Source organism: Oryctolagus cuniculus, chromosome 8 (assembly GCF_051225735.1).
Source record: "Oryctolagus cuniculus isolate XC-2025 breed Fujian yellow rabbit chromosome 8, ASM5122573v1, whole genome shotgun sequence".
Classification (NCBI taxonomy): Eukaryota; Metazoa; Chordata; class Mammalia; order Lagomorpha; family Leporidae; genus Oryctolagus; species Oryctolagus cuniculus.
Genome location: NC_142874.1, coordinates 133,200,026 through 133,226,412, shown reverse-complemented (window position 1 = coordinate 133,226,412; position 26,387 = coordinate 133,200,026). Strand labels below are relative to the sequence as shown.

At 40.2% G+C, this 26,387-nt stretch overlaps 1 protein-coding gene across 18 annotated transcripts in view; it reads left to right on the top strand.

Moving 5' to 3' along the window:
* The window catches only part of ADGRL3 (adhesion G protein-coupled receptor L3), an 868,573-nt gene that overhangs the window by 16,198 nt on the left and 825,988 nt on the right, over positions 1–26,387 (top strand). The window lies entirely within an intron of this gene.

The window sequence follows — 26,387 nt, the reverse complement described above, 5'->3', positions numbered from 1 at the left end:
ATATTACAGCCATGATTTCTTAGTGTATCTTTGGAGAAATGTAACTGTGTGCTCTGTGACTGGCAGAGAGTTTCACTCCAGAAGGTTGATCTCTACTCACCCCTAGCATAACCTCTCCCCACGCTCATTGACTCAGTAAGATATCTGGTGTCTTCGGAGCTGAGCACTCTACAGCAATGGAGGAGCCCGCTTCAGGAATTTCAGTGCCACAGCGCTGCCCACGCTGCGTGTGTGACTGTGTTTGCCAGAGAACAGCAGTAAAAATGAATCTGAAATGTACTGAAGACAGTGGACTCCCCTCTCAGCTAGGATTTAACATGGGGGGGGGGAGGGCTTGCCACAGTTGGTGAAGATCAAGCATATTTTGTTACTTATAAGGAATTAATCAATGTGAATAAAATAATAGGAAAATATGTTCTAGAAAAGAATGCTCTTGAGCAAAATAAGTGTTCTTGAGGAAAATTATCTTGGTAAAATACAATTTTAATAGAGGGAGGGTACTGTCATAGAAGGTACTGTATTTGTAGTGATTACTCTTTTTCATTAGCTGACACGTGTTTATTGGGTGCATCGTGTGACAGAATCTAACAATTATGATAAAGATTCCATGGAAAAAATTCAGGGTTTCATGAAAATATTGGAGCCAGATCTCTCAGGCTGTCTAGATCAGAGACAGCTTTCTAATTCCACAGTGCACCAGAGAATCGTTGGCATTGGCTGGCAGACAAGGCACCTGCTGTCGCAAGGTGTAAAGAAAGAGTAAGATTGGTTCATGGGAGGAACTCTGATGCTCATAGTCCCTGAACACGTAAGGATTGAAAGAAGACCTGGTGTGAAAGTTGGCCATTGAAATAAGGAGGACTCCAGTGCTGGTAGTGTTTTCTAAGGTTCAGCATTTTGGACTTTATCTTAGGAGCAATTCTGAGAAGTCATTAAATGTTTTAAGCACAGCAGTTTATAAGGTCTGATTTTATTTGAAAACATCATGTTGACTACTCTGTGTCATTGGAGGAGGCATCGAGAGGGGATGGGGAGAGACCAGTAAGAGCGGAGTCCAAGCCTCAGTGCTGCTCCTTCTTGGGGCATGGAGATCCCGCCTCTTTGTCATCTCAGTTGACTCCTGTGTAGGGACTGGGTGGGCATTCAGTCATAACCTTCCACTGTAATATACACTGCTCCAATTTACTTATGAAGACGTGGAGGATCTGCATGAGGTGGTGATTACTGGTTAAATGACCGCATCTGAACTTTTACTGTTCATTGTTGTTCGAGCTGTAGAATGCACTGTTTTAGTTGTAATGCTTTGCTCAGTTGTCTAATCAGATTTATTTTTTATCTGAAAGTTAAAATTTACTCTCTGGATACCTGTTACTATGACTAGGATTTGTAATACAAGTTATGTTCATATTTTAAATTCCACAAAGAAATCTTAATGGCAGATGTTACAGCTACACTTAATTTAGTTAAGAGGGTTCAGACCACAAAGATCTTTGATTTTGATCAAAGTGATGTATGTAATAGTCTTAATTATTGAGCTTATTTGAAGGAATTCCTGTTTTAACAATACCTAAAAAGACAATGGTACATTTTTCTTTTGGAATACTACAGTGGTCTCATATTCTGAATAACAAGTGTAAAAAGGTTGACATTAATAACTTGTAAGGTATTTTAGCTTTAATGCCTTTCATTAATAATTTAAATGTTTTATTTTCCCCTTGTGCTCTGTCCTCTAACTCTTCATTGCTCTTTGTTATGTCTCTCTGGTGGAATTTATGACATTCTGCCATGGCTTTTGATTATTTCTCTCCGTGTTTTATACCTCTGGAAATATAAATTTATTGAAGGCTGGGACTACTTTTAGTCTTTTCATAACCGTAAGTCCCTGATTATGTAAATGAGGTTGTAGTTTTAAAAGATGGGGGCTTAGTTTATCAGATAAAACATCATACATGAAACGTGTGTTCTGTGGTTTAAAAATATTTGCAGGGGCAAGCAGTTTGCATAGTGGTTAAGAGGCCATTTGGGATGCCTGTGTCCATATTGCGGTGCATTGGTTAAAAGTCTCAGCTTTGCTCCCAATTCCAGCCTCTTGCTAATGTGCACCCTGGGAGGCAGCGGGTGATGGCTCAGATACCTGGGTCCCTGCCATGCATGGGGGAGACCTGGCTCCTGGCTTCAACCTGGAACAACCCTGCCTCTTGTAGACATTTGAGGAGTAAGCCCTTTCTGCCTCTCTCTCTCTCTCTCTGTGTTTCTGCATTTCAAATAAATAATAAATAAATAAATACTTTAAAAATGTATAACACAAACTCCAGTAACTTGGTTGTGTCTTGAGATTCCATGAAGGCTTTAGGGTCAGATAAAAGAAGCCCAAGCCTTGAGACTGCCCTGTGACAGCTAGGTGACTCTGGGTCATTTTCCTAAGCCTGGGTTTGCTCTGTGTGTCTTTAAGTGAGTTGTGTCTATTTCATAGAAGGATTGCAAGAATTAAATTAGTTCTTGTAATATGATGCACTGATGTACCTTTTGGTCATGTGGGAAAAGCAAACGCTTTATGTAGAAAAGCAAGAGCAACACTGTGATATAAGTTATCCCTCCCCCCACCCTTTGGTTCCCAGTATCTGCAAGATTGATTTTACATTTTGTATCTGTTGCTTTCAGTCTTCACGGCCTTCCATTTGGAATCATGCTGTCATGTTGCTTCACGTGCACCGTACTATCTTTTTTTTTTTTTAATCTCTGATTGTGAAAGGAATGATTATCAAGCAATTTGTGAGATATAAATGGAAGGCAGAATACTTAGAGGTGTTGTCAGATAAGAGTGCCAGTGTGTCTTCATTACTTATCTCTAATCCCCACATTCTATAGTTTCATATACATGATATATATGGATGATTAATGAAGTTTGTATATCTGATATTTCAGAGCACACATCACCTTCCTCCTTTCCCATTGGACATTGACCCTGTTCTTAGGCTTTGGAGAAAATGACTTATTTTGAAAGTGACAGTTGAGGAAAGCAGCACCACCATTGCAGAGAAGTGCTGTAACAGACAACAGAGTAGGAGCTCAGAATCCCTTATCCTGAAGAAACTTTTCTGGCATTAAAGAGAATGCAGTTTTGTAACCATGTATAAAATGATTAGAAATTATAATGAACTAGTATTTGGCAAATCTATTAGATGGTGGTGGAAAAAAAATCACATGATGACCATGCATAATAATAAAACAGTGTAGTTGACCAAGAATATTTTGAATCCCGGTATTCTGAAAGTAACACAGATATCTATGATCTAGAACATGGTGTTCCTGTGTAGTTGTTCTGTGAGAGTGTGCCCTCTAAATGTAGGCTGGTAGTGTGGAGCTTGTGCGTCCTTATGAAGAACTGCTATTTCAACATGAGATATTCTCCATTCTCTAATAACAATATGTAAAAGAGATGCCATTTTCAACCTCTGTTGCCTGCTCAAAGTACTTTTTGAAACTTCTTATTCTGGATAAGAAATACCTGATTTTATTTATCAACCTAACTGCTTGAGAAGTGAATGAATAATTTTTCTGTGTTTTTGAGTCTTTTATTGGAATTAATACTTTCACAATTGTTTTGTTTGTTTTGTCTGAAAACTGCGTTAAAAAAGACCTATTAAACACAGCGTGGCATATTTAAAAAACTCACTTTGAATAATTCTGGGTGATTGTTGCAGCAAACCAGATGTTGCTAAGTTCTGATTTAATCAGAGACACAAAATATTCACAATATAGTTTTGTCTAGCTGTCAGCCTAGATAAATGCATCCATTTCAATCAGCATGTTCCTGGTGAAGCAAGGGGGGGTGGATATAATAACATTTTTCTAGCTACATTTGTTGAAAATAAATATTAATCTTCTGTGTGGTTAAAACCATGCTGCGCTGATTCCATCACAGCCATAATTGCAGAGAAAAGCCTGTTAGATTTTTTAGATTTATTAATTTCTTCCTTTTATCCTCTGGAGGCATTGAGTTGGAGTCTCCTTTTCATTTAGACTGAGTTAATCTTGCCTAATCTTGAGGCTGCTGGTTAAGATGCTCTCGGATAGTTGAGTCTCCAAACATAAAAATGTGATCAGGTCAAGTTTTTTTTTTGATCCTGAGTAGACACCTCCCTTGTTCCTTTTCTTTTGTAATTCATGGGAGGAGTTTAATTACTGTTTTTTTTTTTTTATACTGTTCGTTTTGGTTCTATAGCATTGTTTAAATCAAAGTGCTTCTGTGGTTATGCCACTCTCTTTGAAAATGTCCCATTAAGTAAAACACTAAGGAAAGCAAAACCCAGACTAATAAAACAAGACATAAGGCCCCTGAAAATGTTAATTTCAAGCTCCATTGGAAATGCCAGTGAGAAGAATAGCAGGGACTCCTGATAGGTACAAGGACCAAATGGGCAAGAATGCGGATCCATGCTTCAAGATTCTTACTGTGCATTCCAGAAAGGTAGGAAGGAAAATCCCATCCCCGGAGCAGATGAGTGATTCCCAAGACAATATCAGCCACGCCACTTTCCCATAATAAAGTTTAAAATTCAGTTTTACAGTTTATCTTAGGGACCTCTCATACTGCTGCATACAAGGAATTGTGATAAAGGGCATGATTTGATGGTGAAGTTAGTGATATTTGTCCAATATATGGGAAGTATGTAGGGAAGATCGTTAACATAGTAGAAAACCAATATGTGCTGTAATAGTTACTAGCACTAACGGATAGTTCCAGGTGAAGTGGACGTTTGTCTAGGCTGCTTACCAAGGAATTACAGAAAATGGAGATTGAAGGCGCAATGTTATTTCTGCCTCTAAGAATACTTCTTAAAGGTGAGTCTTAGGTTGTTTTTTGAAAGCCAAATTATCTCTCTCACCTCAGTTTCATTCGTATTCCCTCTTCAGAAAGTAAGGTTTGAAAGTGTTCTTCTTAATTGGTAGGTAGAAAATTGGTTGGAAACACTTTACAAAATCCTCTTTGGAGAGACATTAGCATCCAAGGAGGAGGGTGAAATGAGAGGTATGGTTTTATTATCTCCACATGCTTTTAGTATGGCATTTTGAGGAAAGAGGAAAAAGTGTATCTGATGGACTTTGTGCAGTTATGGGTACAGTCTGCAGTACGGACAGAGAAGGGAGAGTGATGCACAATTGTTCTTTTGTGGGTTCTTTTTCAGCCTGCTTGCTGCAGGGACTTGATGCGTGAGAGAGAAAACAACACCCAGGCTCTCCTGGGACACAATGCTTTTGAGTGTGGGTGTAGAACCAGACTGGTGAGTGGTGGTGTTGGTCAGATGCCTTCACTTGTGTGGAAGATTTATGTGTCACCATCGTGGGCGTTTGGCCCACACACTATGGGGTAACAACCCATATTTTATTTTATTTTTCCTAGGGTGTTGAGGGTGTGGGTCTGAATGTTTGTGACTTGGTGATTGTCTGGTTGTCTGGAGTTACCTTGTCATTCTTCTGTTGGCAAGTGTCTCTCTGCTCCACTGTGCTGTGTGAAGCACAGTGAAAGCCATCAGTTTCCAAGAGCAAAACTCTACCAGGTTCTAGACTTTGAATGGAATCAATGTTGGAGGAAATGTGCTGATAAAACATTCAGAAATGTGAGTTCATAAAGGCCAGGTAAGTGTCTTCATATTGGTTAACCTCTTATTTTAGAATTTTTATGAGTTGCTTAATGAGCCAGTAGCTTTTCTAGTCTGGTCTTAAAATTTCTGTGTTGGCGAATTAGAATGTATTGTTGATACCTTTTAGAAAAGCCATACTTTAATTTTTATTTCAAAAAATTATCTTTTGGTGTAATTGAGTGAGATCTTAAAATCAGATTTGATGTAAATTTCATATCTCATAACCATCTTTTTATTTTTCTTTCAGCATTCAGAAAACTTTAAATATACTTATTTTGCACAACTGTAATATATTAGGTGAATGTAATGTGTAACTATTAAAGGTACGTTTCTGTACCTTTCTTTGGGTGTTTATTGTCATTAATTGTATGGTACCTGAATGTGGGAGCCATCCTTTAATTCTTTTAAAAGTCATTTCAGTTGTGATACAGTAGTGACCGGAAACATTAAATGCATGAATTTATTTTGATCTTCATTTTAAAACAGTTTCCAAGTTACATATTTATTGCTTCTTACTAAATTTTTTTTGGTTTTGTTTTGTTTTGTTTTTTAAACTTAGAGAAGTAAGTGGTTTGGCTTTTCCAGATTTTCTCTGGCAAATACAGAAATGTTTTGTTATAAACTTTATATTTTTAACTTTTATTTAATAAATATAAATTCCCAAAGTACAACTTTTGGATTATAGCGGCTTTTTCCCCCCATAACCTCCCTCCCACCCGCAACCATCCCATCTCCTACTCCCTCTCCCATCCCATTCACATTGAGCTTCATTTTCAATTATCTTTATATACAGAAGATCAATTTAGTATATAGTAAGTAAAGATTTCAACAGTTTGCACCCACACAGAAACACAAAGTATAAAGTACTGTTTGAGTACTAGTTATACCATTAATTCACATAGTACAACACATTAAGGACAGAGGTCCTACATGGGGAGTAAGTGCACAGTGACTCCTGTTGTCGATTTAACAATTGACACTCTTATTTATGACATCAGTAATCACCCTAGGCTCTTGTCATGAGCTGCCAAGGCTATGGAAGCCTCTTGAGTTCACAGACTCCGATATTATTTAGACAAGGCCATGGTCAAAGTGGAAGTTCTGGAGGTAACTTTCTCTGAATGAAGGAGAGAACGTCCAACTTTACCTTTTTTTTTAAGGCCATAAAAAAGGTATGTGCCTAGGGATTGGTGTTGTTTGAGTAGAGAGTTAGCAGTTCCTGGTTATCAGTTAGAGGTGCAGAAATACACATACACATGCTCGCTGGAGGGTGCCTCGGCCTTGGTCCAGGCTCAGTGGCCAGCTAACTCTGTGCTTCTGAGAGCTCAGTTACTCAGGAATCCCCGGCAGGGACCTTGAGCCAGGAACGGTTGACTCAGAGGTCTTGCAAGCGTGGCCCCATCTTCTCTGATAGGTTGTAGCACATAACCTCTCGCATGCCATCTGCAAGGCTGGTGTTGTTGGCTTCAGCCTGCGTTCAGAAGTGGGGGTGTCCTGCGGTAACTCATACTTCATCTACTGAGTGCGATGCCAACCTGCCCTGCCTGCACAAACCCTCAAGCATTATGGAACCATGGAGGAGGGCCAAGCACATAGCTTTTCTGCTCCCTTAACTCAGTTCTCCAGTCTCCTTGTGTGAAGCTCAGGATCTGTCTTGTATTTTATCCACTAGACAAGGGAGAGCATTCAGCCTTGTCATGTCACCCTAGGGTAGTAACTCACTCCTGAATTCAGAATCTGCATGGTGGCGCTGGCTGGTGCATTGCTCCCAGGGAGCCTGAAGAGTGGCATTCTTGTAGTATCACAGTGTGTCCTGTGCCATTTCATGGGAGGACCTACAGCCTCTTGGTTCCCAATCAAGCCTCCTTCCTAGACTTGATGCCCCTCGACAGTTAAAAGGCTATTTGAGAGTAAATGGTTTAGAAGCATTCAGTTTTATGTGGCTGCTGGGTCTATATGTGGCCTTACAAATTCTCTACCTTCCTAGTGCTTTTTGAAAGGGACCGTACCCTTTCTACCCTCAACAGGTGCAATCCTAGTGCTGTCCTGGGAATGTACATACAGTCCCCACTTTCCAGTAAGATGAGGGCACATCGAAAAGATTGTGGGAAAAGAAAAGCTCATATGTGTTGTCCACAAGCAGATATGTCTTTTGATTCATTCTGCAAGCTATGCAAAAATCAGTCTCAGAACCATGGGCAAAATTTATTGGTGGGGGTGATGACCTATAGCACTTAACATTGTTCACTTTAGCCATCTAGAGATTTAATCTGTTTTAACAGGCATCTGTTGAATAGGCATCTTTATTTTTGCTCTTGGAGTTTTCCCACTTCCTTTCTGGAAGTGAACTTGCTTCATTCTTAGAGAACTAAGATCCTTTCTTGAGAGCCCCAGTCAATAGTCAAACGTCTCTTTTCAGTGCCCAACCCCAGCTCATCGATGTCTTTGTTTTCAGTTCCATATTTGCTTTCTTTCTTGGCCCATGACCAGAGTGACAATTCAGTCAATATTTCTCTTGCCTGCTTTAATCTTTTCCATCACTACTGTACCTTATTGTCCTCTGATTTCTTTAGCTAAGAGCTCTCAAGTTCTCATTTTTCTTTTTTCTTTTTTCTGTAACAACTGTCAGAATGCTGCCTACCCCAAATCCTTGTCTCCCTACGAATTGCATCTTGAACGTAGGATGAGTCGTCATGGGTGATGTGTGACTCACTTTTGCCAAGCTTTAGACCCTAGTTCTCTGTTGTTTCTTTTCAGTTCAAATAGCACCATAAACATTGGCATTTCTGAACCCACTTATAATTATCCTCCTTCCCAGTAGGCTTTAGCACCACTCTTCCTCCTGGCTTGATGAGGGGTCTCAGAATCTATAATTATCCAATTGGCTGAGTTTAATAACTAATTTTGGGGGAAAAAAAACCTGTGTGGGTTCTTTTTAGCTATGAAGTAGGTAATCCTTAAGATTTGTCACAGTAAATAAATCATTTCATCTTCAAAGTATGGGGGACAAATCTTTCTGTTGGAGATGTCCAACTGGTTTCTACAGTGTCAGAAATTTGCTTTCCATGCATATGGAATTTTTCTTTTAATGTTAGGATCGTTGATAGTCAAACTGAGATACTAATGTGGAGTGAATAGCAGAATAGCAGAAGAGAGTTCATTTTAAGATCTAATTCAGGTTTGTCACTTTGGGTAAAATACCAAAACCATTCTTGGGGTGAATAATCTCTCAAATAAAATGTATGTGGCCTTTGTTTGCTGTAGTTGATGGGATGAAGAAGGAGGTGAAAACTCAGAAAACTTAGTTCTACTGCAGGTGACTGGCAGGCCACTTGAGGGGTGGCTTGGTGGAAATGTGACATTAAGTTGTAACTTCTCCACTCTCTGGAGATAGGCATTAGTTGGAAAAAACCAAAATGAATGGAAAATCAATACTTCACAAAATTCAGGTCTTTCCACAGGATAAATAAAGCTAATTTAAAATAGTACCTTATTATCTTGTTAATTGAGATGTTTTAAACTCTTATGAAGGAGAAATGGAGAAGTTATCCTAATGCAAAATCCTATTTGATCTTTTAGATACTTGGAATGAGAGCAAACTATAGTTGTTTTACTCTGTGCTTTGGGAGATATATCTCGATAATCATGAAATATTTGTATTTTAACTTTTGTTTTTTAGGGCTTACCGTGTATTTCAGTGCCTGGCACACAGTAGGTGCTTTCATGCCTATTGCATGACAGGAGGGTTACAGCGTTGTTGGGCCTTCCCAAAACCGCCTGGCGAAGATGACTTGGAGGATTTTGGTCTTGTCTTCTGGCACCTCCTTTTCCCACGGAAGTGCCTTTTATCTCTCAGAATAATACTACAATCATAATGGAAAGGAATTATCTTTTTTAAAATTCTTTGAGCTGAGCCCTGGAGTTTTTTTGACAGGCAGAGTGGACAGTGAGAGAGAGAGACAGAGAGAAAGGTCTTCCTTTGCCGTTGGTTCACCCTCCAATGGCCGGCGCGTTGTGGCCGGCGCACCGTGCTGATCCGATGGTAGGAGCCAGGAGCCAGGTGCTTCTCCTGGTCTCCCATGGGGTGCAGGTTTTAACTAATGAAATGCAGTGTTTCCTCTCTCCATTCAGATGCAGCACAAGGCTTTTGTTTTTTGTTCATGGATTTGTCATTCTAAAATGATTCTTTTGTGGAAAATCAAAAGTTAATAATCCTTAATTGTTAAACACAGTCGGCAGATGATGTGATATGCTGACATTCTAAAGCCCTGCATGTCTGAGATGGTCATCATTTGATGTTCTCTAACATCTGGACTCAGCCAGCAACTCTAAATTTTTATGTTAAAAGAACGGTGGATTCTTTTAATAAGCTCTTTATGTTGAATCTGTTATTGACTTAGAGAAAATTTGTGAGAGGACTGTGAGGAGTCTCCATCGACCTCGTCATCACATGTTCCTGATGTCACCATTATCGTAGCCATAGTCCGATTATCTACATTTGGGAATTAACATCAGTACAGCAGATCGAGCTCACACTTCGTCGGTTTTTCCACTTATATAGTAGAACTCTTTATAGAACAGAGAGTGGAATAACTTGTACCTGCAGCTATATGTGCTGACACTTTTTACTATTAATTACTTCTAAAATTTAATGACAGTTGGAACAAGCGTAGTGCCTGATGCTTTGAGAATGGTGTTCCATTTTGTCTTATTCTGAAGTTCATTTTGAATGCTAGCATTTGGGAAAAAGAATCGCATTACTATTTTAGGTAACCATTAAATGTCACTGATGTTAACATATAATTTATATCCTAGTTTCAGTGATCTTTTCTGTGGCAGGATGTATTATTTGTTTCCAAGTAGTTGTGAATAAGGACTCAAGTGACATATTCTAGCTTGCCATTCGGAGCTATAAGATAATGAGCTAAGTCACCTGTCAGTATCATCAGTCATAGTCAACACTGTTCATGTGAGGATGCTTCAAAGACGCTGTGGAAAATAGATTTGAAAGATAAGCTTATTTTGATGTGGAATTTTTTTGGAAACCAGGCAAAGTGCTTTTCATAGTACACATTTCCAATGCACATTTTGAAGACTGCTTGTACACATGGTGTTCAGAACATCTGCAGCAAAATACGCTTACATTTTAATTTCATTCATCCATGAATTTTTTTTTTTTTAAAGTTTATTTATTTGAAAGTCAGAGTTACAGAGCAGGAGGAAGAGAGATCTTCCATCTGTTGGTTCACTCCCCAGGTGGCTGCAACAGCCAGGGCTGAGCCAGGCTAAAGCAAGGAGCCAGGAGCGTCATCTGGGTCTCCCACATGGGTGGCGGGGGCCCAAGCACCTGGGCCATCTGCTGCTGCTTTCTCAGGCCATTTTAGGAGCGCTGGCTCCTAAGGGGATCAGCCAGGACATGAACTGGTACCCCTATGGGAGGTGGAAGCTTTACCTGCTACACCACGGCACTGGCCTCAGTCCGTGAAATTTTTGTCTTACTATCATATAGGACAGGCTAGGACATGGTAAAATGTTAATGTTCCAGTTTTCAAAAGGACTGAGATGAACTTTTTAAGACTGGCAAACCTTGATAGATGACTGTGTGGATTATTTATAAGAGACCTACCGTAGTCTTTAACATGTTAACAACCCATTATGTGCAGAAATTTGTCTTTATGTCTGATCTTCGGCAGTGGCAAAAATTAAATCCCTCTTAGTTTGTCAGCAGTGGCTGATAGATGGGCAGCTTGTTGAGGGCAGGTTCATTTCTTATTTATCTTTGGGTGCTTCAGCTGAGGGTGTGTCTGGCACACATAGTGATGTGATCAGTGTTTCCTGGAGGGCGGGCTGCAAGTGAAAGAAAAGCAAAGGCCTTAGAGGCAAGGCGAGTCCTGTGATTGTCCAGCCCGAATGCCGAATGCCGAGGCCCTGACCATCTTCAGGTTGTTTTCACTTTGAGAGAGTCTTGAGGATAAATTAGTGGAAATACCATTGCTACACAGTTAGAAGTGACACTGCTTAAATTCTTGTCACTTCATTTACTTTGCTGTGCTTTCTTATTTTAATTTTACTTTTTAAAATTTATTTTAAAGATTATTTATTTTGAAAGAGTTATAGAGAGGAAGAATTGAGAGAGAGAGAGAGAGAGAGAGAGAGATAGATATCTTCCATCTGCTGGTTTCACTATGCAGATGGCCACAGCGGCCAGCACTTGGCCAGCCTGAATCCAGGAATCAGGACTTCATCCAGGTCTCCCACATGGGTTCAGGGGCCCAAGCACTTGTGCCATCCTCCACTGCTTTTCCCAGGCCACTAGGAGGGAGATGGATCAGAAGTGGAGCAGCTAGGACTCGAACTGGTGCCCATATGTGATGCTGGTGTCACGGGCAGCAGCTTTACCTGCTACGCCACAGTGCCAGCCCCAATTTTACTTTTTTAAAATGTTAGTTACTTGAGAGAGAGGGAAAGATAGGGATGGAGAGCAGGAGCACACTTCTATCTACTTATTTATTCACCAAATGCCTGAGATGGCCAGGCCTACAGCTGGGAGTTGGGAACTTAATCCAGGTCTTCCTCGTGGGTGTCAGAACCCAGTTACTGGATGCATTCACCACTGCTTCTTAGCGTCCACAGTCTCAGGGAGCTGGAGCCCCGAATGGAGCCCAGGTACTCTAATGTGGGACACGGGTATCCTAACGACAGCGAAACCACCAGGCCACACGCTCACCCCTTGTTTTCATTATAAATGAGGAAAAGACTTACTAATTTGCTTTGGGTTGAATTTGGAGATTTCCATACCATGCACATGCTTTATTGAAATATGAGCAAGTATGGGCAGATAATCAGAGAAATAAACTTTTGCAGAGAAGGAATAAAGAGAACTAGAGTGATTTAAATAAATTAGGAGCAACAGAACAATAAGAAAAGAAGAAATGTATAAAATAATGGTGAGTTTAATATGTTTACCACTTGTAAGCATAGGCATTTTTATTTTTAATAAAAATATTGCTAAACCCAACAGAGTAAAGGTTCAAGTGAGATAACATAGAAAAGGTCTAAAGTGATTGAATCAAATTGAACTTGATTTTTTTCGTCATGCAACAGTAAATTCAGAGATGAGTAGTCCAGAATTGCTATAGCAGGTTTGTGACGATAAACCTCCCTTTATTTTCTGTCTGTCACTCTTATCATGTCTGTCTTGTATCAGAGGCATCCTTATGGTCACAGCAAAGATGTGTCATTTCCAACCCTTCACATCCCAGGCATTTGGATCGTTTGGAGGAAAAGTTGTTGGAAGCAGGTAGATTCAGTATTAAGACTGGAATACTTTCTTAGCTAACACTTAACTTGTGTATCTTCCATCAGCCCTGGTTACAGGGCCACCCCTAGTTACTAGGGTGCCTAGGGAAATAACTAATTTTTTAAATAAGCAAACAGGTTCCCTGGGTACAGTTAAGATCTGTTACTTAGGAAAGAGGATGTGGCACTTAGGGATGGCATTGCCTGCTTGGCACAGAGTGAGCCCTCCAGGTATGGCAGTCGGTCTGTTATTGTTACTCTGCTGTATTTTGGATTCTTTTAGATCATTAAGATTCGTCCCCATTTGATTAAAATGAAATGGCACTTAGTGGCTCTCTCGTCCTGTGACTGCTGCAGCCTTTCCCTGTGCTGGGGTTCCTCTCCTTGTGGGAACCTGTTCCAGCACCCCTATTAGATCTTGAGGCCACAGGAAGTACCAGTCCCTGTGTACATTATTTTTTTTGCCTACACATGCCATCTTTAATAAAGTTTATTTGATAAATTAGGGCCATTCAGAGATTAACAACAACTAATGATGCATTAGCACATTTAGAAAACATTCTTGAATGGGGCCGGCGCCATGGCTCACTTGGTTAATCCTCCGCCTGTGGCGCTGGCATCCCATATGGGCACTGGGTTCTAGTCCCGGTTGCCCCTCTTCCAGGCCAGCTCTCTGCTGTGGCCCAGGAAGGCAGTGGAGGATGGCCCAAGTGCTTGGGCCCTGCACCCACATGGGAGACCAGGAGGAGGCACCTACCTGGCTCCTGGCTTAGGACTGGTGCAGCGCGCTGGCTGGGGCGGCCATTCTGGGATTGAGCCAAAATGGAGGGAAGACCTTTCTCTGTCTCTCTCTCTCACTGTTTAACTCTGCATGTCAAATAAAATAAATAACAAAAAGAAAACATACTCACATACAAGTTATGGGACTGTGTTATCTGAAAATATCTTCTAGCATAGTCATTCTTTAAGGATGAGACAGCAGTTGACTATCTAAAAAACTGGATAAAGGGGCCTACTGTATTTCTTAGTTGTATTGGGTTAACTATATAAGTTACTGAATTATAACGAGAGATTTTTTTTCTCTCCCCCAATTTAAACATTTTCTTCTCTAATGTGTATGTGTGTGTGTGGGGTATACAAATACAGTTTGCATCAGAAATACAGTTTGCTGTTTATACCAGCCACCTATCACGTTTGCATTTTATGGTTGTATAACACCAGTTTGACAATATGTTTACTGTGCACTGTTAGTATCCTGATATGCCTACTTACATCTTGAGGCTTCTCAATCTAGTAGATGGTTTCTTAAAATGTAAGAAGTGCCAATAAAAAATGAGGCAAGAGCTGCATCGCAGTCGGGCAGGACTGTGTCCAGTGCGTGCATCCAGTTAAAGCAGGTGTTTGTTATGTAAACTGAGACAGAAGTCCTGTGGTCCTAACGGTGCAGAGGGTTTGGTGACAATAAAGCCAAGTCCTTGAGACTGCAGTGGGTGGACGTCCTTCAGCTGCTGTTGAATTTCCAGCCTTCACTTGCTGTTGGGTGGGACAGAAACATCCCGTGACTCCAGGTGAGGCGGTTTGATGCATGGAGAAACCAGCAGGTGACTAGTGATTCACACAGGGAAATAACTGAGGACGGTTGTTGGGGGAAAAAAAACCCTCATGATGTTGGTCCTTTCTTGTTTTCCTTCTTTGTGAACATTGTACTTCACATCTTTCTCCCCTCCCTGCCTCCTTGCCGATTTTAGCTTACTGCTGAGGGGTCACCTTTGGGTAAGTCTGTTTTGCTATGCATTTCCTTACCAAATGCATTTCACTTGCCACAGTGCCTTGGTCAAGGCTTTTTGTAACAGTATCTGCTTGCTTTGTTTCCCACAAATGCATAACATGTGCAGGTACAGTATCAGTCGACTTTATTTTATATTCTGGGCCTGACCTACTGCCTGGCACAGGAGAAATGTGAAATATTAATTAATAAAAGGTATCCATATTCTCGGAGACCTGCTCCATAAATTGTGATACCTTGGGAGGAGTGTATTTGAATATATAATGCGAAGAAGGTAATTATGATTCCATATTATTACAGTTGCAAAATGTGACCACAAGCTCACAGCAAAGAAACAAAGGAAGCACTTGTGGGGGTGAGGGGGAGGGAAGCATTACTGGATAGATAAATTACAAAAATTCTAGGGATTTGACTTTGTGCAATTCGTTAGCCTCTCAGAGTGCCTGTTTTCTAATCTGAAAACGGTGAGAATGCTGGTATCTCCCTTCCGGGTTTGTCGTTAAGATGAAATGTGTTGTTGTGTAGGAAATACTGAGAGTCGTGCTTGTTACAAAGTGATCACATTGTTAAATACACATCACAATATGCTATAACAGGGTATGGATTCTTTGAATTTACCCAAACTACCCAAACGCTCTAAAGAGATTGAAAATCTGTTCTGCAGCTTGTTTGCTTAGAACTCTACCAGTTACCAGCAACGTTGCTTTGGAAAAACGGGTGTTACCCCATCTTAAAGGTGGGATTGCAATGCTACCTGCCTTTATTATTATCACAGGGCCATTACAAGTATTTAATTGCTTGAGATAGGTAAAGTGTTTAGTCCCTGGCACTTTAAGATATTTGTTGACTAGGTAAAAACCCTCAAAATATATCCAGAGTATACTCTCAGCTTTGATCAGGGACTTTGCCAGAAGATAGGCCAAGCAGGAGACCAGGCCTATGAAACTCACCAAGGCCTTGGGTTTACCCAGTGTAGGATCAGACTCATGCTTTCCCTGTTGCTTTGTCAGCTCGAGTGTGGCTAGTCATGGTGCCTCACTGGGTCTGTAGCAGAGTTTCTTTGTGGAATTATGTGCCTGAGTATACAGACTTTCACAGCAGATTTCTCTGTTCTATAACTGTTACTAAAATTCATCATTAAAAAGTCATTATCTAGTGTACTTGCTTACATCAATGAAAATGAAACATTTCAAGAAAAATAAATATAATTTCATATTTGAAGTATTGAACGTTGGGTTAAGTTCTTCTGCATACTCTCAGAACAAAGCCATCTGGTTAGGCATTTGAGTTATTGAAGTAAGGTGGGTAAAATTTCTATACTCAGCCTTTTTTTCTTTTTAAATTTCCTTTTTCTTTATTTTACTTCCTGTGTTCCTGCCGTATTTCTTTGTCAAGTCTTGGATTGCAGATGCTACTATATTTTTCTGTTTGCATTAGCAGCCCAGTACGGATGAGAAGAAGCACTATTAAAAACAGAAGCAGAGCAGGGTATGGGAGTTGAGAGTGAAAAGTTGGAGGAGTGAAAGGCAGGCTGCCATAGTAAATAGAAGATTAGGGTAGGCTTTCCTGAGAAGGTGACATTTGAATGAAGACTTAAGGATGTCGGAATATGCAACGAAGTTTTATCCAAATGCGTATCAGTGTAGTTAGAATTTTTAATAAATAAGGAAATGAAGTAGAGATGGAGTGTGTGTTTTCTAGTGGATTTTTGAGGAGTCAGGAATTGCATGGATTAAAGCTAGAGGGTTTGGTCAGAGTCCAGTGGCAGGCATAGGTTCACTGATGAGGAGTTTGGACTTTCCTGCAGTCAGTGGGTGTAGATTATGGAGGGGAGACCTATAATCCCAGAACAGGGGCCACTTAGGTGACCCTTGGAAACATGTTCAGACCTAACGAGGCAGTAGCAGTGGTAACGGTGGTTAGTATCTACATGAGTGAAATTATGAATAAATAAAATAATTAGTAATTTATGACCTAGGGAGATTTTCAGATCGCTTACCTGGAGAATGGAGAGGATGGTGGTGTCATTTCATAATTTCAGAAGATCATGCGGAAATTGACAGGAATGTTAACTACTTTCAGAATGGTGCATTTCGCCCCCTTACTGTTGGGCATAGGTTGGAAGTAGACTTTTGGAGCTAAGGGGTGGATTTGAGTCAGAGATACAGGATTTGGCACATTCAGATAGAAGAGTATGGATTAAATTTCTAGGATGAGACATAAAGAATGGGCATAGAAAATGATCAAGGAGAAAGCCGTGGGGAACTGTGACTTTAGAGGATAGAAACCAGGAAAGGAGAATAAGAAGGAACAGCCAAAGAGTTTGAAGGAATGCTTGGAGAGCTTGGAGCTTCAAATGGAAGCAAACAGTGTTTTCCTAGTTCTTATTCAAATGTAATTACTGTCCTTTTCCACAGCAATCTTAATGAAGGGTGATGTTGCCCGAAAGTTGATTGCAGGGGTTGCTGATTGAATGAGGGGAAGTAACAGAGAGCAACTGTCGGTGGTTTAGCCCCGTTGTTAGGGAAGGGAAAGAGAAAGTTTTGGCAGTGTTTAAAGGAGAGTTAGACACTGGGTTGTGAAGGTCGGTTTTTGTTTGCGGACTTGCTTACTTAGTGGCTCCAGTGTGATTGAATTCTCAGTGAAACATGCGAGAAGACTTCCAACAGAACCAGTCACAGAAGAACTGACCGGGGAGCCTCGGTTTCTGCTTGCCCATGGAATTAGCAACCCCTACCTTGTGACTATGAGAAATCAGTGAGAATAAGGTCCTGTTTCTCTAGGAGAGTGATTAGTGGTCCATACTCAGTAAATGTTAGGTGTTCAGCCTCTCAGTCCTCATTCCAGAAATATGCTTTGTTCAGCTCTGATTTGTACTCGGTAGATATAATTAAAGTATTCAACTGTACTATGTACTTTACCCTGTATTTGTACTAATTAAAGACAGATTGAACTAGTTGATCTCTAACTCTGTTTTTCTTGTAGTATAAACCTACAATTTGGCCACTTTTAAAAATTACCACTTTTCTAGCTAGGGCATTGATTTTATAAAGCTTACAAATTATAACGGCTATAGTTCAGAATGATACTGCAGTGTTTTAGTGCTTGTGGACAGAATTGTTGCTTGCAGAAGTGAGAAGGAAGAGAAGGAATTCCATCAAAAGTGAGGTGGATGGGTAACACCTGGGTATGTGGAGTCATTTCAAAGGGAGCGACTCTGGCCAGGAGCTCATGTCTAGGATGGGGTTGGAGTATTGTCAGATCTGATCAAGTAATGTATCACTCAGAATAAGAGCTGATTAATTGTGAAAGTACAGAACATAAATCCTCCTTTTGGGCGAGTCCTATTGTTGTGAGACAGAAAACTTGAGTATCTGTGGAAGCCATTAAATATTAGAGTTGGTTGAATCCCTGTCTAGTTAGTTTGACTTCCCTGAAGTCAGCCTCCAGGGAAAGAAGGTGCACTGGGCCACTGGTGTCCTGATCCCATGGAAGGTCATTTCTCTTTGTAAATTCATAACGGCCCATGCTGTTTACATCTGCCATTCTCTGTTAATTTCCATGCAGGGAGTTTGCTCTGGGGAGTTCTTTTTATTTTCCCCCCAGGAAAAATGTGCTTCCTTCATCAGTGTTTCGAAGCATGCAAGAGCGAGTCCTTCTCTTTGGAATGTGATCAGTGATGAGACACCCACAGCTCTTTCTTTGGTCAGCACATGGGCCAGGTTTCTACTCTGTGTATCACCCAGATTAAAAAAAGAGTCATACCATTCACAATGCTTCTTGCTTATTCTTTGGTATTGAATGGAAACACTCTACTCATATGGATATTAGGGACTTTTAAAGGGTTGTAAGTATGACATAAAGTTTTTATGAGCTTGCATTAGTATTATGATAGCAGACTGGCTATGAGGATTGTTAGTCTTCTTAAGTGGAGGTCAGTGTAAGATAAATAAGCTCATGTTGTCTGCCTTATTAACTTTAAGGAAAACACCATAAATACCAGTAATAATTCTTTTAAAATGCAGTTGTCATATGAAGTTGTTATTCATTGCTTAATCCAATAAAGTGACTTAGAGTGAAGTTTCCTCAGTGCTGTATATATCAAAACCATTTTGTCTGCCTGATGAAATCATTATTGTAAATCTGTCTAGGCCTGAGTTCTTCCTAACATTTTAAATAAACAAGACTATGAATTTGAATTTCTGTTTCAGATATTATTGCATTAATATCTTTTGCTCTCTGTGTGTATTCATGTGTAATGTTTTTAGAAAGGGTTTTGGGGACATCAAAAATTAAACTAAATTCATGATAATAATATCAAAAATTGGAATCTAGAATTAGAATAATCAGCATTGTTATCAAAAGTACCATGCAGATAGTCTTCTGTGGAGATAATGAAATAAAACAAGGTTTTTATTTTAATTAATTTTTAATTATCTGCTCATAGTTGAGAGTACATATTCTCACAAAATTTTATGGCTTCCTACTTATCTGCATAAACATAGAATTTTGCATTTTGGATAATGTACTTGGTAGAACTTATTTTTGGGAATGCATACATATGTGTTTAGCATTATTCTTTTTTTCTTTTTGGACAGGCAGAGTTATACAGTGAGAGAGAGAGACAGAGAGAAAGGTCTTCCTTCCCTTAGTTCACCCCCCAAATGGCCGCTACGGCCGGTGCACTGTGCCAATCCGAAGCCAGGAGCCAGGTGCTTCTTACTGGTCTCCCATGCGGGTGCAGGGCCCAAGCACTTGGGCCATCCTCCACTGCCTTCCTGGGCTACAGCAGAGAGCTGGACTTGATGAGGAGCAACCGGGACAGAATCTGGCACCCCAGCTGGGAGTAGAACCTGGGGTGCCGGTGCTGCAGGCGGAGGATTAGCCTAGTGAGCTGTGGCACCAGCCTAGCATTATGATTAGTAATTCTATGCACTTAGTTTATAATATTGTCCATAATTATATTGCTTCTCTGTCCTCTACCCGACTACACTCAACAATAAAATTAAGGACTGGCATTGTGGCGTAGTGGGTGAAGCCGCCGCCTGCAGTGACGGCATGCCATATGGGCGCTGGTTTGAGACCCGGCTGCTACACTTCTGATCCAGCTCTCTGCTATGACCTGGGAAAGCAGTAGAAGATGGCCCAAGTCCTTGGGCCCCTGCACCCATGTGGGAGACCCAGAAGAAGCTCCTGGCTCCTGGCTTCAGATCAGTGCAGCTCTGGCCGTTGCAGCCAACTGGGGAGTGAACTAGTGGATAGAAGACCTCTTTCTCTCTCTTTCTCTGCCTCTGCTTCTCTGTGTAACTCTGACTTTTAAGTAAAATAAATAAATCTTTAAGAAAAAAATTAGCTTTCATGGTATACTCTTTAAAAAATGAAAAAACAGGCCAGCTCTGTGGCTCACTAGGCTAATCCTCCTCCTTGCGGCGTCGGCACACCGGGTTCTAGTACCGGTCGGGGTGCTGGATTCTGTCCCGGTTGCCCCTCTTCCAGGCCAGCTCTCTGCTGTGGCCAGGGAGTGCAGTGGAGGATGGCCCAAGTGCTTGGGCCCTGCACCCCATGGGAGACCAGGAGAAGCACCTGGCTCCTGCCATCGGATCAGCGCTGTGCGCTGGCCGCAGCGCGCCGGCCGTGGTGGCCATTGGAGGGTGAACCAACGGCAAAGGAAGACCTTTCTCTCTGTCTCTCTCTCTCACTGTCCACTCTGCCTGTCAAAATAAATAAATAAATAAATAAATAATGAAAAAAGTTTATTTTCAAAGTTCTTCCAAGTTATTTTCACATTTTGCATTATTATTGTTATAGCAAGAATTTGCTTATGTTTTCTCTGTCATGAATAGTTAGCAATTAGATGCTGAAAGGTTAGGCATTTTCAGATTTTCCTAGTTTATATATTTGTTGTGGCTGTGGGAATTTTATACATATTAAATCCCTGTAATTGTAACTAGCATTAAATCAGATATATCTTGCATGATATCTATATATGAGTCCCAGTTTTTAGTATTTTTGGAAATGGATTTTTATTGGCTGTTTGAATATTTTTCATCCAACAAAAGTAGTTTATAAAGATACTCAAAAAGTTTATAAAAATGTGAATATAAGATAAATTTATTTTGGCACAGAAATGTTTTGTAAGCCATGCATATGAAGTATCTTCAAAACTTACGTGGGAAATGCATGACTTTCAAAAATTTTTTCCATAAAATAAACGTATTTTAATTTTCTTTTTCATGAACTTTTTGAAGTGCTCTGTATTGCTACGTGGAGAGAGATTATTCTTGTTCTTTTTTTTTCCCCCAGCTTTTTTTTTTTTTTTTAAAGATTTATTTTATGTGTTTGAAAGGCAGAATGTTAGAAAGAGGGAGAGACAGAGGTAGATAGAGATCTTAGATCTGTTGGTTCATTCCCCAAATGACCACAATGGCTGCAGGTGGGCCAGGCCAAAACCAGGAACTTCATGTGAGTCTCCCATGTAGGTGCAAGGACCCAAGCTCTTGGGCCATCTTCTCCTGTTTTTCCAGGTACATTAGCAGGGAGCTGGATTGGAAGTGGAGTAACTGGGACTCAAACTGGAGCCTATATTGGAAGGCAGCGTTGCAGGAGGCAGCTTACCCTGTTATGCCACAATGTCAGCCCCAGCTGTTTTTTTTAAATTTATTACTATATAGAGAACAAATTTCATGAATTTCATAATTGTAATTCCAAGAATACAATGATAGTTTCCTCTACGCCACATTGCCTCCTTCCTTTCTTTCCTTTTTTCCTTCTAATTGTTACCATAACATAGTGTGAATTTATAATCACAGGCTCAATGCTACTCTAAACAAAGAACTCTACAGATAAGAGGTAGACAATCCCTATCTTTGGCTCAAGGAGGGGGGACCAGATGTGCAACCTACTACTAACAAAACCTATTTTTTCTGTGCCACTCCATTAGCCAATCTGAGAAATGTGCTTCTTTTCCTCTGACTCCAAAGTACAACCCCAGACTGCATTTTTGATGTTTTGAATATTGATAGACCAAACAAAAAAAAATAGACTGATATCAGCCAGTTTTAAAAAAAAGAGTTAAACAGCTGTAAAATGGTACAACTGAGCATTTCGGCAGTTATTAGTATTCTGGAAACATCTCACTAAGTTGCATTAGCGTTCTGAATACTCTGCAGTGTCTATATTTAAAATCTGGTCAGTAATCAAATGTCTAGTGCTTTAAGTGTACAACAGGATCTCTAGGAGGCAGAGGAGGCTGTGATTTCCCACATGCAAACCCCATCCAGTGACATGGTTAGTGAAGTCCTCAACTGGAATGGAATGCCTGTCTGAGGAGCTTCTGTCACCGTGTGGCTCTGTATTGCTGAGACCTGGAAGTTGACACTTGTTCTTTTGCACTCCTGAGTTTGTGCTGTTATCAACTCATTGGAGACATACAACTTCCTCCTTTAAGCTGATTGATTTTGAATTTTTCAAACTGATTAATGTTTTCATTTGAATGGTAATGCTGACTTTGCAGAAGATGTGATCTTTTAATTAGCAGATGCTGAGATTAGCATTAGGGCTGAACGGTAATTAGCATTTGTTCTTACTGCACAAGTGCACAGACTCCTGCAGCAAATAGAGCTGCTGTATCTTCTTTACTTTGCCTCTTTAGATGTTTTTTTTATGTGAGAAGTTAAAAATTACTGAAATACTGGAATCATGGTGGAAATTACAGCGTTGTAACCTGTTGTAGATCCTTTTAGGAGAAAAACATGGTCATTCTCCCCTCCCCATAGTATGTATATATGCAGGGTGCTGGTTTTAGGGCTTGCTTAAATATTCTATAATTTTCTGAAAATGTAAATTCTGATTTGTAGTTGTGTGTGTATATTCAAGCGGTATGTATGGTTGTGTAAAGAAATCCAAAGTCCAGATGGTGCTGTTTCAATAATACCCACTCAGTTTCCAAAGCTAATTTGAAGATCAGCCTGAAATCCATGAGCCCTTATTGCAGAGAAAGTACAGGAGTTAGGAACTGGAATCTGGGTCTGGGTTCACATCCTTACTCTGCCACTTCCTAGGGCAGATTCCTTAACGGCTGATCTCAGTGTCCTCATCTGTAAAATGAGACTGTTTCTGTGTCTTTGTTTTTTGGTTGTTTTCTCAGTTTGACAGATGGCATCATATGTACTTGTGTTTATCAAATACAGCATGGTATTACAAGGTATGTAACCATTGTGGAGTGATTAACGTATACCTTACAGTTTTTTTTTTTCTGGTGATAATATTCAACATCCATTCTCTCTTTTTTTTTTATTTTTTTATTTTTTGACAGGCAGAGTGGACAGTGAGAGAGAGAGACAGAGAGAAAGGTCTTTGCTGTTGGTTCACCCTCCAATGGCCGCCGCAGCCAGCGCACCGGGCTGATCCAATGGCAGGAGCCAGGTGCTTCTCCTGGTCTCCCATGGGGTGCAGGGCCCAAGCACTTGGGCCATCCTCCACTGCACTCCCTGGCCACAGCAGAGAGCTGGCCTGGAAGAGGGGCAACCGGGACAGAATCCGGCGCCCCAACCGGGACTAGAACCCTGGGTGCCGGTGCTGCAAGGCGGAGGATTAGCCTAGTGAGCCATGGCGCCGGCCAGCATCCATTCTCTTTACATTTTTTTTTTTTTTTGTGAGAAAAATGTATAACTATAGTTACCTTGCTGAACAAAGGTCTTCTGAATGTATTCCTCTGTCTAGGTGTAATTGTGTATCTTTGGAATACTCTTCATCCTCACGCCACTCCCTTCTCAGCCTCTGTGAACCACAGTTCTGTTCTGTACTTTGTGAGGCCAGCTTGTTTAGAGTACCCTTCTGAGTGAGATCATATACTATTTGTCTTTTTGTGATTGGCTTCTTTCACTTAATGTTCTTCAGTTTCATCCATGTTGTTGCAAATGGCAACATTTTGTCCTTTTTCATGTCTGAATAGTATTTCTTCACATAATAAAATCATTAGATCTGTTGTAGTGTTGTAGTTCCATTTTTAATTTTTTGAGAAACCTTTATACTCTTTTCCTCAGTGGCTAATTTACCTCCTCATTCATAGTGTTTAAGAGTGACCTTTTCTCCACACCCTCACCATCCTCACCTGCACTTACGCATTTATTTATGCTAGGCATTCTAACTGGAGTGAGGTGATTTTGGGTTTTGATTTGCTTTTGCCTCATGATTAGTGATGTAGGGTACTTTTGCATACACCTGTTGGCCATTTGTGTGCCTTTGATAAATGGGTTCAGGTTTTGTCTGTTTTTTATTGTAGTTGTTTTTCTATTTTTTTAAAATTATTTACTTGAAAGGGACTTGGGGTGGGGAGAGAGAGAGAGACTGAGATAGAGATAGAGACTGAGATAGAGATAGAGATAGAGATAGAGATAGAGATAGAGAGATACTGATTTTCTGTCTGCTGGTTCACTCCCAAATGGAAGCAACAGCTGGATCTTGACTAAACTGAATCCAGTAGCTCAGAATTTCATCCTTGTCTGTTATGTGTGTTACAGGAGCCTAACACTTGGTCCATCTTCCACTGCTTTCCCAGGTGCATTAGCAGAAACCTGGGTTGGAAGCGTAGTAGTTGGGATTAAACTGGCACTCCAATATTGATTGCGGGTGTAGCAAGTGGCAGCTTAATTTGCTGAATCACAGCACAGGCCTCCCCGTTTGTGGATTTTTTAAAATTTTCTTGTTTACTTTAGATATCAACCCTTTACCAGATGTTTAGTTTGCAAATATGTCTCCCATTCTGTAGATTGTCTTTTACTTTGTTGATGTACTTTGTTGAATGTAATCCCATTTGTCTGTTTTTTGCTTTTTTTTCCTGTGCTTTTCAGGTTTTGTCCAGAAAATCCATGTCCAGATTAATGTCAGTAAACTTTTCCCCTGTATTTATTTCTAGTAGTTTTATAGCTTGCATGTAATGGAGTTTTTGTAAAGATTAGAACTGATATAAAGCTCAAGGTCTACATTAAATGAGGACCTGTTATTATTAGAAATCCCCATGTATATTAAATAATACTCATTAATGACCTTCATTTCAAAATTTAAAAAAAATTTTAGCTTATTTATCAATTGATATACTAGTTAATTGCCTACAAAATTAATACAACTCCTTAAAAAATTATATCCTCTTCTTCCAGACTGGCAGGTTTTTTGTAGTATCTTGTGACCACTATGTGAACTTCTGCCTCCTCTCCCCAAAGTCATCCGTGTCTCTGTTCTAGTTCTTCATAGGACTTCCTTCTGCAAGGAATCCTTTATAGATAAGCTGAGTATGCTCCCTAAAACCATGGCCAAGCAGCACCTGTTTTGGGCTTTTGTTTTAAACAGTGTCTACAACAAATGATAGAGACGGAAAAGGTACAGCATAAATGATGAAATATCCATATAAACTCAAGGCAACTTGTCCACATACATGATGTAGGCCAAAGTTAGACAATAGCATGGTGTTTTGTAGAGCATCTAAACATGTGCTTGACTGCTTAATGTGTATCAAAGTTCAGCTTGATGAAACTTTAGCCATTAGTATTTAAAGAGGAAATTATTGCTCATCCCTAGTGCCTAGAAAGCTTGAGTTCTCTGTAAAAAAATTTTCTCCTATTGATAGCTATTAAAATAGTACTAAAGTAAATGCATTTACGCGTGTTACTATGGATGCTCCTCTCCCAGGAGACAACAAACAAAACACTTAAGTCTGAGTGAGCAGAATGATTGACAGTCTAAATCTCTACCTCCAGCACTTGCTGCCAGCCCACTTAAATACAAACACAGGGGACATGGAACTAAGGGAGTCAAAGTAGACTTAAAAAAAAAAAAAAAAAAGGAAGCAGGAAATACAGTGTTTTATTTCTGTAAGAGTTTAGGGTGGTACTTGACTGTAATGAAATTTTAACAGAAAGAGAAAACAGGGTCTTTCAGTGTATCCTTTCATTTCAAAGGAAGTGAAACAAAATATGACATTGAAGGGAAAATATGAGAAAGGAGAATTGTTGCTTTAGGATTAAAAAAAGATATTACTGAAGGAGAACTGGCTGTTGTGTTGAAGTTCATTAAATGCAATGTGTATTTGAGTATGTTTCAGTTGACGATCAAAAAAATTATAAGGCCATTGATTATTTGGTGGCAATTTTAGGTTTCAGACATGCCTCACTGAGGCTGTTGCAGTCGATTTGTGCAACTATAACAAAAATGCCTTAGACCTGGTAATTTATACATGGTGGAAATCAGTTTTTTTACGGTTCTGGAGACTGAGAATTAAAAGACCAAGGTGTCAGAAGATTTGGTGTCTGGTAGGAGCAACTGTGTGCCTCTGAAAGGAAGCCTCGTGGCTGTGTCCTCCATGGCAGAAGACAAATGTGTTCTTGATGGCAGAAGGCAGGTCCAGAAGAAGCGCAGTTACTCCTCTCAGCCACCAGGGTGGAGCCCTTTTGGCCCTCAGACCTCCTGACTGGTACTGTTGCGTCGGGCTTACTTCCAGCCTGTGAACTTTGAGGGAGCGCAAGCATTCAAACCATAGCATGGGGTGTTTTCCAGATTCTTCCTGCAAGATTCCTTATCTGCCTGTCTTATCTGTTTCACAAATTTAATATAAATAAAACTCCATCTGTCTTTCAGATAAAGTAGAGCTTCCTTGAAGATAC